General features: G+C 42.7%; 1 pseudogene; it reads right to left on the reverse strand.

Annotated features, from left to right (window-relative positions):
* Positions 1-784: 784 nt before the first annotated feature.
* LOC142059563 (cytochrome P450 2J4-like) lies at positions 785-5829 on the reverse strand (annotated as a pseudogene).
* Between the last annotated feature and the right edge of the window lie 9547 nt (positions 5830-15376).

Genomic DNA, 15376 nt, shown 5'->3' on the forward strand with positions numbered 1-15376 from the left:
TTTCTTCACTAATAGCAGTAAAAAAACAGAATACAAAGGACATTCTACATCTGACTAGACATTTTCCTACATAATGTTTTCAGTGAAAACACTTGTTAAGGAAAAAAAAATTCCCAATTTATCAATTAACTGTGTCCAGGATATAATTTCCAGTCAGTGAAAGACAGTGACAGACCCTGAAGCCTAGGGGTTAGGCCATTCAACTCGGAAGTGAGAAACCAATGTTCAAATTTCTCTTCTGCTCAGTTTAGGTCAGGAACCTGAGCCTGACACTTCCACACCTCAGCTGAGGGCTCTGACAACCAGGCTATTCCATTCTGGCATGATCCCCAAGAGCTTTTGTTTGTTTAAGCTTCTATAAACTCACACACTGGGAGAAAGAGTGACCCCAGAAGCTCCCCAGGAAAGACATAACCATCTGGGATGTATTTGATCCAGCTTCAAATTTCTGCACTGATGAATATTGTGTTACTTATACAAAATAAATCAGCTCAAGCAGAGCAGCCTGCCACAGAACAGTCACTGTAATAGCACAACCCGGCATGCAGAGGATGACAAAGGGCAACAGCGTAAGGACTCAGATCCCCAAATTATTGGCAATTCTTACTCCTTTTACCTTCTCTACATTTCCACAAAATATAAGATCAAGGGTTTATACAATTACCAAACAACCTACTTTTGTAATCAAACATTTTTCTGGGCTGTGAAAGCCATGTGCTCATGAGGTTTGGGATTACGTTGCCTTTGGCCACCTCCACAGTGAAAATAACGCACACAGACAGGTTCAGTTATCAGTGCACCTACTTGCTGAGAAGGCTAAGAAGGCCTCTCAGGTCACAAAATTTTCATCCTTGTCCAATAAATGGCCGGGGTTGAACTGGTGAGGGATCTCCCGGTATTCAGGATGAAAAATGACTGAGTCTATGTTTGCCATAATCATAGTGCCCTGAAAGGAAGGTGGTGTTGGCTCAGTTCTCTCTCTCACACATCAAGAAAACAAGGACACGAACAGATTGCAGCTATAATTCAGCACATTGTTGGTCACATGGAGAGGCAGCAGAAATGAAAGCTTGTTTTATTAGGAAAAAAAATCATCTCAAACTGTTCTGAGGGGATTTTTCTTCAAAAAATAAATAAGGAACTTCAGTATTTCAGGTTCAGGAACTTCCCTTCATGCCTTGTTTTTTTTCCCATTCCATTAGCAAATGCAACAGAGTGAGCAGTCTGCAGTTCTTTAGCACCTTATCCTAAATGTAGTAAAATTATTTTCCCACGTCTGACAAGTTTTGACAGGTTTTGACAACTGAAGAACAAAGAACCCTGGAAATGAAATAGTATATTTAAAATTACCTTTCTCAAGGTGGAGATGGGAAAGGTGTGCATGACAAACACCACGGAGCAGGAGTGTGCAGGAAAGTGCCTCCACGTGTGCCTTTGGGGAGGTTTGGCATTGAGGTTAAGTTTGGAAAGGCTGGACAAGGTGAAGAAGCTGGCAGAAGATTTTTATTGGACGTTAGGTGGAAGTTCGGAAGCTGTGGGGAAACATCTTCATTATATTTCAAATATGTTGCCAGAGAGGTAATAATAAGAAAAAGAAGTCCTAAATGAAGGAAGTTGAGTAGATGCTTGGCATTGTCTCAGACATCCCCAATGAAAACATTCCATAGCCCATTTGTCCACATGACAGACAATACCCCAGGTTTAACAGTCTGCTGCACCTTCCCTACTGACACCGCTGTACATTTCTGCAAGTCTTCTCTGAGGTCTTTTGAAAGTATAAGAGCTCAAATGCTCATAAAGTATTTCAAAATTACAGTCTCTTGCAAAGTAAGACTGCAGGACTCTCACAGAACACTGGTTTAATTGGTATGAAATGGTGCTTTTTGCAAGCGTTTTCACTCACTGCCTATGAGAAAAAGGCACAGGTCAGAGATCAGGCGAGGGGAAAAGCGATTTCTGCCAGTGCTGTCACCAACACCCATCTGTCCTGAACTGGAGGGAAAAGGGGTTAATGGTAAACATTACTGCAGGGAACTTACCTCACAGCCAAAGATCACATTGGAACAGAAAGGATCTCTGTACCTTGGGAAGCTGATACCCCAAAACAGTTGTATCCTTCACTGCTTCTCCAGGAATTGTGATTAAAATAATGCTACCAAAGCACATGATCTCATGACTCACAGCATTTATATAAGGCAGCTTCTTCTGATCCTCATAGCAGATTAGATGGAAGGGATTCAGAGCAGCATCTAGCTCTTTCTAGACTTTTTCTACCAAAAAAAAATCCATTATAGACACAAGAACACTGTTTTGCATGAAACAGCTTTTATTTCCTTTCTGAATTATAGTAGTGGTAGAAAAAATATAATATGTAAATAATTTATACTTACCGTATCTTAAAATTTAAATACCCTTATAAAACTATCTAGTTATGATTTTACTACACTCTGGTATTTCCTAGTTTATAGGTTCTGTGTTCAGATCATCTTTCCACAAGCCCAACAGATTTACTGCACTTCATAGTTAAAGGAAATGGAGGGAACTGTAAATAAAACAAGAACTTCTTATTAAGAGATCAGTTGAGTTACTCAAGCTATTATTTTTACTCTAGCTAAATAGAGACTCACAGCACACTAATCAGCATGTTGCAAGGGAGCCGTCATACAAGCTGATACACATACGTAATGCTGAGAACTGGAACAGGATAGTATTACCAAACCACCACCAACTGTTAATTTCATTTGGCTGTTACCTAGGCTTCAGTAACATAGCTTGTACAGTCTCAGAGGGTTCAGGGCCACATTTCATGCTTAAATATTAGGCTACTAATCTAAGAGGTTTTCTTTGCTTTTTATTTTGTTAGAATTTGAAAAGTATGTGTGTGTAGGGGGCTCTGTTCTTCCAGCATTCCAGCACCAAAAGCATGAAAGGAAGGATTTCTAGCTCTAAAGTCAGGAGTCAAGAACATGTGCTTGGCTTAACAATTCATCACCTCTGAAAGCGCTGTATCAAATCATTAAAAATTTTTGAAACTAGCATCCTTTGCCCTTGTCTAGAATTTGCCAGTCATATGTCTTCCCATTATTGCCTTCTTTCTCTGTTTAACCTTTCCATATGTTACTATATATATATACTTATTATACAGAAATACGACTGGTGTCTTAATTAACAAGTGCAAATAATATATTTTATTACACATTCTGGATACCAGAAAAGTGTCACTTTTCCCTAACCCAAGCTCATATTTCACCTCAAGTGTTTTCAGCCATCCTGTATCTTCCATTACATGCTTACACTATTGAAACAGTCTGACAAAAATCAACAAGACAAAATACAGTATCAGAAGCTGAATAACCCTGAAATTATTTTAAAATCTTTGTCTGTAAATTTTCTACTTCATGGGCCTCTTAAATGCAAAACTCAAAACTGTGATCTTAAAAAAAAAAGCTTGCTCTTCAAAAAAGCTTGATCATAACAAAAAAAGTGTAACAGACAATTGTTCTACTTGAAACATACCCATTTTCATGTCTACAGCTCACCTTGGATGTCAAGATAAGCCACTATATGGAGCAGAGCCCATTGCAGAGTGGTGGCGGTGGTGCCTGAGCCACCAGGAAAAGGTCAAAAAACAGACTGCACTATGTTGTCTTCATCAAATGTACCTTACGATAGGATCTGTGTTACATACAGCATAAACTACTCACTTTATCTGATCCAGGTATAAGTCAATGAAACCTTCTGGTTCATCTACTGTGCCTCTTTCCCTGTGGCTTTTGCTTTCCTGCCTTAAGAAAGAACAAACAAAATCACAGGAAAATGATGCTTTCTGTGCAGGTCCTGGGAGGTGCTCTGCAGCCCATGTGAAAGGTTCACACATCTTTGGAGCGAGCATTCAACACAGGTGCAGTAAGTTAATGACACGGGCAAGGATACAATAGAGATACAGAGTAGATATTTTTGATGCTAAATTGCTGAATTAATTTCTCTAGGAAAAATACTGTAGCATCAAAGAGAAATGTTGGGTACATGTTGAGTACATAAATTAAAGACAACACAGTTTCCACCCTGGATTCTTTCCTACCCTTACTGCATAGCTGTACTTGTATTTGTCCTGTTAATTCATCAAGAAAAGAATCCACTTTCGCAGACAGATTTAACATGTATTAATATCAATACTTTTAATATTAATAAACATTTTTCTATATTACCTTAGCACACTGAAGGAAATAATTCTCTCATATTCTGATACAAAGAGTATCACCTTCTTACCTTAACGATACTGGTGTTTCCATTACAGAAAAGTTCAGCATCCCAAACACATCGTCTTTGCTGAGAAATTCTAATAAAGATTATTAGTATAATACTAATATAATAGTTGAATGATGTCAGACCCAAAGCACTGCAGGTCCAGTTCATATTCATACTCAGAGCTTTTACCAATATTAATGTGTGTTAAATAATGCAATAACTATTATAATGTATATAACAATATAATTACATTGCATAATAGTACAATAAATAATGTGCTCAATAATAAAATAATTTGCATATTAAACAAGTCATTTTCTCACATAGTAAAGACAGCTGTTCCCAAAAGCCACTATACAATTTTATGCTTCAATCAGCTGGTGGAAGGTTTCATCCTCTAGAGAGAAACAATGTCCAAAAACCACAGCAAAGATCACATCAGAGACAACATGAACAATGGGGAAGGAACCGTCAATAGCTCTTCCTGCAGACAGAGATAAGCATCCATCTCCAAAGCACTTTCTCTAATAGATGTCCTCTATGCTGTTTAAACTGTTACACTGAAACTCCCAAAATTTACTGGCAAACGCAACAAAAGACAAATGTCATTCAAAAATGAGGGCAGGAAGGCCTCAAGTCTCTAACTCCCAGCTTTGTTTCTTTGTTTGCCTCCTTTTTCTTTTCTTTTTTTTTTTTTTTCAAATCTTTATCTTGGTGTTGATACCACAATACACATTGCTGAGGCCTGTCTGTACAAGCAGTTTTAGTTACACTTTAAATCTAAGCTGTGATCCAAACCCATTCTTTTCTGCAGCAAAAATAGTTAGTCTTTACCCTTAGAGTCATGCAGACTATAGACTATGTCAAAAGCCCAAGTGCCGTTCCCAAGCACCTTGTCAATGGCATACCATCTTTGTCCCTGAAGAACTTGACCGGAAAATGGGCCTCAGTTTATATCCTGCACTCCACTCCTTTATTCCTCATTCCCAGTTTTCTGAGAGCTCCAATTCCAAAATTACTCTTGTGTTTCTAGATGAGACCATTTGAGACCAGGATACCTTTGACCATCAAGAATCAATTTTATGTCACATTAATGTTCATAGAATAGTAAATTACATACACACTAAGAGTCACCTTCTCATCATGCTGTCATTCATAAAGAAGAGAGCCACATCAGGGCAGTGTTCTTTTAGTTGTATTTTATTAGAGACAGAGAAACCACCTGCAATATATTCCCACCCCTGCAAAAAGCCCACTCAAATCTCACCTGCCTTCCAAAACTTGCCCCTGTTCTTCCTGAAGCATCCAAGAACAATGGTCATTATTCAGATCTCCACCCAGCAGCCTACTACAATTTGCAAAGACAGTGTGGGTTGGTGTTGCCTTCTCTTTGTCCATGATTTAGCAGAAATTAATCCAAACCCTTATTCACATAGAAAGTCTTATAGCCCAGGTCATGCAATCACTTACAAGATCTCATTTATTATTTTGTATAATCTTCTAACACATTAATACTTACTTGTAAGCTATGTTTGCCAACATCCCCATATGGACATTTTGTTCTTGCAGATGTTGCCGCATGTCAACTCTGCAGGAGTGGCAAAGACAACTTTCCTCAACAAACCTAAGTTCAGGTTTCTACCACCTGGAAATATGATGATGTCTCTCACAAAGCTACAGACATTTCTGTGAAGCATATTGGGGATGTCTGGGCATTTCCTATGATTGTGCTTCTTAACCTTATGCAAACCTTCTGGAGATCATCACATCTCCCTGTTGGTAGTGTTTCAGGAAGAAAAACTCTTTAATGGCTAGAGTTGATAACTGGCTCTGACCACATGTTGTCTGTGCTACACAGTCTCTGGTTTTTAGGGGATCCAGCTTTTACCAGGCTGTTTACACCAGATGTTGAACTCTCATCCTTGTCCAGGTGCCTCCTGGAAAGACAGTGAAGCCAGGGCAAAAACCACCTAGCAAGAACCAGAGCAGAAAGAGCAGGCTTTAGCCAATCTACAGCTTCCTAGGACCAGAAGTTTTGCTGTGGGACAGGAAAACATCCTAGACCCCTGTGCTGTCAGTCTGTGTTCTAGCAGACAGCCCAGCATAAACAATTTAATCCACATGCTGGGGAATGACTTCCCTCCACCTGTCTAGCCCGCACTTCCCCTGGGAAAGCCGGCTTGCTCCCTGAGACAGCTGCCTGACAACAGTCTTGAATAACCCTCCCTTATTCCTTCTGCTGTCCTGGGAGCCTGGGCTAGCAGAAAAGGAGCCAACCCAACGGGCAGGTATTTGTGTTGCAGAGTTGCCAACTTGCAGCTATTCTGCAGCTCTTTGTTAAAGCCATCCCTGCTACAAATTGCTAGTGCAGCTTGTCACAGCCCAGCTACTTTAGCTGCATCACCCAGACAGAAAGTGGCAATAAAGACCCTCCAAAAGGGACTGAAATGGCCCCAGACTTAATCATCTCTAGTCCCAAAAGATGTTTTCTCTGCTTACATTAGCTAGAATTATAAATTAAAGCTTTCCAGATTGTAGTCCACATGGAACAAAGCTGAGGATAAAGGACTGAGGATAAAGTCATCTGCTCTATATCCTCTGGATAAGGGCTGGTGGACACAGGTTCAATCATTTCTATTTTAAACACAGCAACCTCTTTATTCTCCATCCACCATAATTCAGCAGTGTCTGATATAAATGATAGCACCACAAGAAGCCCTGAACAAGGTTATGTTGCATCTACAGTCTGCTGAATACAATTAAAGCTCCAGTGACCTTCCTGTGCCTTCAGACTTCCCAAAAGGCTAGGCCTTGTTCAACAGCTTTCCTTACAGCAGCCTTTGATGTAAACAAACAACTGGGAGCATCAAGAATTACTTTAGCCTCAGCTTCGGGGTGGCTACAAGCTCCAAATTACTTCAAATCAGGACACACACTTAGAAAACACTATGAAAAGAAAAGCAAGACCTAACTAGGTACAAATATTGCTGCTCTGATGAGATTCTGAAATACATGTGTGACGTTGGGACTTTGGAGACAACTTGGAGTAATGCTGCAGAATTATATCATTCACCCTGAGCAGACAGAACAGGTGAATTGGGAACTAAGGGCTTGTCAGTAAGAAAAACGTAAGAGGAAATAAAGTCAAGGATTATGTCCTTCCACAGGCATGAACATCTTACCCTTTCCATCTGCCATTCTGTTGAAGACATAGGTCTGTAGCTGCCCAGAAACATCCTCTGAGTTGGTGGTGAGACCGTTTCTCATGCCCTGAAATCCATACAGCACCCCCATAGGCTTGTGACCCTGTGGCTAGTACAGATGTTGCCATAGATTTTTGCAATTTCCAGACTGGAGTTCAGAAAAGCAATGAGGCTAAGGTTCTGGCTGCATATGGGATAAAATCTTGTTTCCATCTCATGATAGCAGAAGACATATTGGTGTGCTTTTCATACCTTCTGAATTCAAGACACCTATTTCAGAAGATTTTCTGTACTTGCCTGCAGTGGGAAAGCTGAGAAACACTTTTCAAGGCAAAAAGCCTCCTTTAAAAGGAGAAGTCTTTTCTGAGGCAAACTTATTGTCCTTAGTTCTGTTTAACTTGCACATATATTAGCTTTTGCTTGAATTAGACTCTCTGCAGATTTTACTTAACTTGTTTACGCACTTACTTTAACTTCCATGATTCACCTTCCCTCGGGATTAAGTCCTCCCTGCTACCACTTTAGCCTATCAACAGCCATCACTAGTTTTTGCCTCAGTATCTCTTCAGTTCACATCTGCAAATACATACCTTTTTTCAGGCTCCAACGATCAGCTCTAAAATTTATCTGCATATGCTTCCAATGATGGGAAATGGGTTTGGTCCAGGAGGAAATCCACAACTTTCCTATTGCAATTTCAGGAACTGTGCACCCAGGAGAAACAAAACCAGGGAAATGAGAATTACATTTATCATTTCACACCTCCAAACTACTCTATCACCAAGAAAACTGCTATGAATCTGTCTGCTGAAATGACTCTATATTGTTCTTAACTCTTCCTTGTCACATTTAAGCTTTCTGAATTTTCCTCCTCTCTTTTTCCTACCATGCTTCCTGATCCCAGAAAACAAGGAATGTTCTCATTCTTCAGTATTTAATACACTAATTATTATGCTGCAATAGGCTAATAGTTACCATCACTTTAAGATCCAGTAGAGGCTAGAAGGTGGGCACCTCATTCAGAAGCATCCCTTTAAGCAATCAGTTTGATGGAACATGTCACTCAAGGTACTGACTACATGCAAGCCAAGAGCTCAGATACAAAGCTGCAGCTGACATCCAGGTACTGTGTACACAGACAAGGACAGGAGCACTTACCAGGTAGCCTTCTTGTGTCAGAGGCAAAAGAAAAAGTCAGTAGCCTTGTATAAGAGCGGTTGCAAATGCAGATTTGGGAACCAAGAGCAAGGAAGTGTTGTAGTCTGAGTTTTCACAGTAAATGATACAGAGGAACTGCAAATGGCACAGCGAAGAATCAAACGCAGCTAGTACTAAAGCATAACATGACAAAAAGCATAACAGACCTCACATGCAAAGAGAGTTCTACACACCAGAGCTCACACGTGGCTGGCCTGCGAGCACAGCACAACTAGAAGAAGCCAGCCAAGTGCCTCTCGGAGCTCCCTACAGGAAGTGGACTGAGAGGGCCTACTTGAGACCCAGCATGGCTGGACCATGGATCAATGTGCCCCAAGCACCACTTTTGCTTTTCCTCCAGACCCCTACCATGACTGGTCTAAGACTAAACTCCAGTGCAATAAGGGAGCTAAGGAACTTACGGGATTTTACGAAGTTTCTTGTCAAGGTGTAGTAATTCAGAGATATAAATTAATTCCTACATTTCCTCCAGTTCCCTCTAACTCACACAGACATTTCACATGGCAAACTCTTTACCTGTCTATAATGGCAAACAAAGGCGGCACATGGTGCATGAAGCTGGTTTCCCCATAGTACCTTATTCCCACATCCTAGCAAATGCTAATAGGTCAAAGAATCTCCCTCTGGTTTAACCCCAGAACTCCTGGCATTTTATTTCCTGAGCTAGGGCCCCTCTCTGACCTCAGGGTAGATATTTCTAACATACCTCTGTGACACGTAATTACTACAGACCACAGCCTAAGGGGACAGACAGGTCAAGAAAGAGACATTTAGCCTGGACATTGTTAGATCCCAGGAGCTCCCTTTTAACAGAGCTTGCAGCAGCTTGCAGCCTAGCAGCACAATACACTCCACATCACCTGCATATGTTTAGAGCAGCATTTCCAAACAGTGGCTGCTCAGGGACTGGCAAGTGTAAGGAGAAGCTTCAGATGTTCTAGGAGAAGGCTGGAAATCCCAAGGGCAGGTTGCAGTGTACTGTCTCAGGGGGGTCTGTAAAAATTCCAGGAGAACAAGTGCTTTTACTTATTCTCATTTTAGGAGTGGAGAAATCCTGGTGGTGGGAGCCGAAGGATAGCAATGCCAGAGACAGACGTCTTCAGAACAACACAGGTGTGGTATCAACAACCTGATGGGCAGCAGTTTACCTTGTGCCCATAACTCCACCTGCAGCAGGAGTCCCGCCAAGGTAATCATAGTGAAATCCTCCGCAAACACAATGGCCTTTGCTTTTGTTCTGCCCAAGTTCTGCTAAAAGCAGTAGACTGTCTCGTCCCACAAAGTACAGGAGGACAGTGAGCACAGGCCAATGCTTTTTAGGGATCACCATACTCCTAGATAAAAGAGGTCCATTGCTTGTTTAGAAGCACAGACTGACAGCTCTGCTGGCTACTGTTCATGTCAGGTCCAGAGCTGGATGCCTCCTTCAGCAGCCAAGGTTTTCAAACTCTCTGTTGGTACCGAGTTCTTGTTCATCAGGGGACTTTACACGTTAGAGTTTCTGCCTTCTCTCAGTAGTGGGTGTGCTGGTTTTGGCTGACAAGGGGTTAATTCTCTGCACTGTAGTGCCGGTGGTGGTCAGGGACCTTTCCAGCTTCCCGCGGCTGCCATGTCGGCGGGAGGCTGGGAGGGGCGGGGCCATGGCGGGGGCGGCTGACCCCGACTGGCCAAAGGCAGGTTCCTTCCATACCACGTGACACCATGACCGGTATATTAAGGGTGGCGGTTGCAGCTTGGGTTGGTGGGTTGTGTGTGGTTTGTTTTGGTGGTTCATTCCCTTTACTGCCCCCCCCCCCTCCCCCGGGTTTTGTGCCTCTTGGTGTTTTCCTTTCCATTGCATTTCTGTGGGTTTTTTTGTTTTTTTTTTTAATTATTAAACTGTTCTTATCTCAACCCATGAGTGTTACCCTTCTGATTGTCTCCCCTGTCCCACCAGTGGGGGAGTGAGTGAGCAACTGTGTGGGGCTAAGTTGCTGGCTAAACCATGGCAGTCTTTTTTGGAGCCCAACATGGGGCTCAAGGGTTGGAGATAATAACAGCTGCTGGTCACAGCACCATGTTTTTATTTTTGCAGTTTGTGTTAAAGATCGGTGTTGGTTTGTTTAGTCTGCTGTGTTCTGCTGTGATTAGTAACGTTTTGCCTATGAGATTTGTTATGCAAACACTGGTTTTCACCTTTATCTGGTATTTGGGGTTTTTGCTGAAACTGTTACTGTACTTTGGATACCACCTTGTTGAGGCAATTAGCAATTATACCTCCTCCTCTGAGAGATTTTATAGAGAGGAAATACAGAATAGTACCTTTGCAACTTTTTTCTATGATGTCTCTGCCTCTATTACAACAACCTTTTTGTATCTTGAACATGCTTGGGTCATTAAGGTATACTTATTGTTAGTTTTTGGGCATGTTGTTTTGGTTTTGACTAAGCAACTTAAGAATATCACCCAGAAATCTGCCCCAATGCTTGATAGTTACGAGTGGCAGGGCATGTGGGATAGCATGGGCAAATAGCTAGGGCAGTGGGCACCCCCAGTGTTTCGGAGTTTCACCCCTGAACAAGTGCAGAATCCTAAAAAGCTAGTAGAATATTTGGAGAAAGTATGTTGTTACGCTGGGAACTCCAGACACAGATAACTGCAACGTGCTGGGGCCTGGCCCATGCGTACCGAGCCCTGCTCAACAGTATTCAGTGCTCCCAAGGGGAAGAGAACGTCTCTGGATTTAAAGGGAAAGTGACAGGCACTGTGGCCACACAAACCCCCAGGACAAGCACTGGAGCTGACTCAAAGAATCAACCCATGCCAGTACCAGTTGCCCCCATACACAAGACGAAATATTGGAAGCAGACATCAACTCGTTTAGAACGGGATGATGAAGAAGCAGGGCCATCACGAGGAGAGGAGGAAGAAGTCATAAATGAAATAGAGACCACCTGATCCCTGTCCTTGAGCGAGTTGCGAGATATGCGAAAAGATTTCACCCGTTGTTCAGGTGAGCACATTGTCACCTGGCTGCTCCAATGCTGGGATAATGGGGCCAGTAGCCTGGAACTAGAGGGAAAAGAAGCCAAACAACTGGGGCCCCTTTCTGGGGAAGGGGGCGTTGACAAAGCAGTTGGGGAAAAAACCACAAGCCCTCAGCCTCTGGAGGCGACTCCTGTCTGGAGCGAAGGAAAAGTATCCCTTTAAAGAAGATGTTACATATCGCCCAGGAAAATGGACAACTATGGAGAAAGGCATCCAGTATCTAAGGGAATTAGCTGTGCTTGAGGTGATTTATGGTGACCTGGACGACCAACGGTCATCCAAAGATCCAGATGAAGCCGAGTGCACCCGACCCATGTGGCGGAAGTTTGTACGGAGTGCACCATCTTCGCATGCAAACTCATTGGCAGTGATGTCCTGGAAGGATGACGAGACACCAACGGTGGCGGAGGTGATTGATAGGCTCCGGGATTACGAAACAAATATATCTTCCTCGCTCGTCTCTGCTGTGGAGAAACTATCCCAAGAGGTCCAGCAACTCAAAGAAGATCTGTCCTACTCCCCACCTTGACAGAGTAGTGTCTCAGCTGTTAGGAATAAGCGTTCTTTGGCTCAAAGGAGAGGATACACACCACAGGCCACCCTATGGTTCTACCTGCATGACCACGGAGAGGACATGATGAGGTGGGATGGCAAGTCTACCTCAGCCCTAGAGGCACGAGTAAGTGAACTGCAAGGAAGAACAATCGCTCAGGGAGGCTCTTCCAGAAAAGCTGCTGCTCCAATTTCCAGTGAGTGGGTCCCCAGACAGAAAAGAAGTGGTGCTGATTTTATTTCTGAGCTTAATAGAGAGACTCCTGATTCAAATTTACAGGAAGCGAGTCGTAAATGCCACGATCAAGACTAGAGGGGCCCTGCCTCCAGGCAGGGGGAGGAAAGGGATAACCGGGCTTACTGGACTGTGTGGATCCGATGGCCTGGCACGTGCGACCCACAGGAGTATAAAGCTGTAGCGGACACCGGCGCACAGGGCACCTTAATGCCATCAAACTAGACAGGGGCAGAACCCATCAGCATTGCTGGAGTGACAGGGGGATCCCAAGAGCTCACTGTATTGGAGGCCAAAGTGAGCCTAACCGGGAATGAGTGGCAAAAGCACCCCATTGCGACTGGCCCAGAGGCTCCGTGCATCCTTGGCTTAGACTGTCTCAGGAGAGGGTATTTCAAGGACCCAAAAGGGTACAGGTGGGCTTTTGGTGTAGCTGCCTTGGAGACGGAGGAAATTAAACAGCTGTCTGCCTTGCCTGGCCTCTCGAAGGACCCTTCTGTTGTGGGGTTGCTGAAGGTCAAAGAACAACAGGTGTCGATCACCACCACAACAGTGCACCGGCAGCAATATTGCAGCAACCGAGACTCCCTGATTCCCATCCATGAGCTCATTCACTGACTGGAGAGCCAAGGAGTTATCGGCAAGACCCTCTCACCCTCTAACAGTCCCATATGGCCAGTGTGGGAGTCTAATGGAGAGTGGAGACTTAACAGTAGACTCTTGTGGCCTGAATGAAGTCACTCCACCGTTGAGTGCTGCTGTGCCAGACATGCTAGAACTTCAATATGTGAACTGGAGTCAAAGGCAGCCAAGTGGTACGCCACAATTGATATCGCTAATGCATTTTTCTCAATCCCTCTGGCAGCAGGGTGCAGGCCACAGTTTGCTTTCACTTGGAGGAGTGTCCAGTGCACCTGGAATTGACTGCTCCAGGGGTAGGAACACAGTCCTACCATTTGCCATGGACTGATCCATAATGCATTGGAACAAGGTGGAGCTCCCAAACACCTACAATACATTGAAGACATCATTGTGTGTGGCAACACAGCGGAAGAAGTTTTTGAGAAAGGGAAAAAATAGTCCAAACCCTTCTGAAGGCCAGTTTTGCCATAGAACAAAGTAAACTTAAGGGACCCGCACAAGAGATCCAGTTCTTAGGAATCAAATGGCAAGATGGACGTTGTCAGATCCCAATGGATGTGATCAACAAAATAACAACCATGTCTCCACCAACTAGCAAAAAGGAAACACAAGTGTTTTGGGGCTACAATGTGGTTTATCCTTTCCTCCCAGGGAAAGCATCTATGCATACATGACCAGGAACATGAAAGCCTCACTGACAGAGCAGATCACTTCTGCGTTACAAGAGAGGTTTGCTTAGGGAAGCAACAGCTGTAGATGTACCATCTGAAGCTATTCTGTTCTGCTCTGAAGTGTTCACTTCTCAAAGTGGTCTTGTCATATCCAGAATTAATAGGTATCAGAGATCATCTTCCCTTTTGACCTCCTTTTACCCTTCCAGACTACTAGGAAAGTTTATTCACTGGAGCTTATTCAACAAGATTTTGTCTCCCAACATGCTATGACAATAAGAAGCATGTCTGCAATTGAAGAACAGTTTTCCTTCAGAATAATTCAGGAGATAAATTTGTGAGGTGGAGGAGCCAGGTAGGCTTACAAATTCCTTAAGAACTATCTGCAAGCACAGGGAAGAAGCGTTCCACATTTAGAGCTGTATGGAAACAAATGAACTAGTCATTGGTGTAATATTATGATGGAAGACAGGCAGGTCTCCCTCAGATACTGAAATAATCCATGTGCAAACTGCACACCTGTGCTGCAACTTCTACTTAGGTTACCATATCCAGTTGTTTCAATGTCATGTTTTCTTCCACTCTCAGCGGTCTTTTCACTACATATTGTCTGCATTTTTTTTAATTAACATGGTCTTTGTAGCAAAACCTAATTTTAATTTAGAGTCTGCAGAGGTCTGACCCATGGCAGAGGCCCGTAGATGCTTTTGTTGAAATAACAGCTGAAGGTGGTCATTCATACACAAAGCTGAGCTGGTCAACTGTCCCTATAAACACCAGATTTTCATGTGCAAAACGGTAACTGCCTCAACAGTCAAGTACCGATTCTCCGAGTTTAAACATTTTGCAGATTTTCCCACACTCTCTATCTCCCTGCTACTAAAGTCTGCAGGCAATAATCTCTTTCCCCTGTGAAGGAAGGGGCAGCGTCTCTCCTTAATATTTAGAGGAAACAAAGGCACCTGCTTTGAAACACATACTTCAGCACATGTTACTCATCCAAATAAATCCATAAAAATCACAAGGCACTTTTATCAGTATTCTGCAGCTTTGAGCCTCTTCAAGGGTGTTTTCTCCAAGTTCAGTTTGGAAATCCTTCTGGTTTTTATAACAGATAAATGTCATCATCCCTTTATTCAATTATACATTCCGACAAACCAAGGAGGCATCAAACTTTGGATTATTAAAGTTCTACATCGTTTTCTAACAGGGAATGAACTAGTCACTAAATGAAAACATTATTGATAGCAGCTTGACTGGAGAATATAACAACACTTAATCCATCCAGGTACAACCGCTTGGGTTTTTGATGAGTCTGATATAGTGACCCATGTTTAAGTTTGTGATCTGCTGTAAAACCCAGATCCTTGTCTGCACAGCTTCTGCTTAGAGTTTCTTTCTTCACCATATAATTAGAAATAAGCCACAGTATACAATTACATTAACCCTAGCCTTACTGAAGAGCAGATGAGGTTTTTCAGGTCATTTTTTCAGTTCATAGTGCTTCTTTTTGTGTCAGCTGTAAAGGTATAAGCCTACTCTTCCATCTATCAAAAGTTATTGATTAAAGTGTTCAATAT

This window comes from Phalacrocorax aristotelis, chromosome 7 (assembly GCF_949628215.1).
Source record: "Phalacrocorax aristotelis chromosome 7, bGulAri2.1, whole genome shotgun sequence".
Taxonomy (NCBI): Eukaryota; Metazoa; Chordata; class Aves; order Suliformes; family Phalacrocoracidae; genus Phalacrocorax; species Phalacrocorax aristotelis.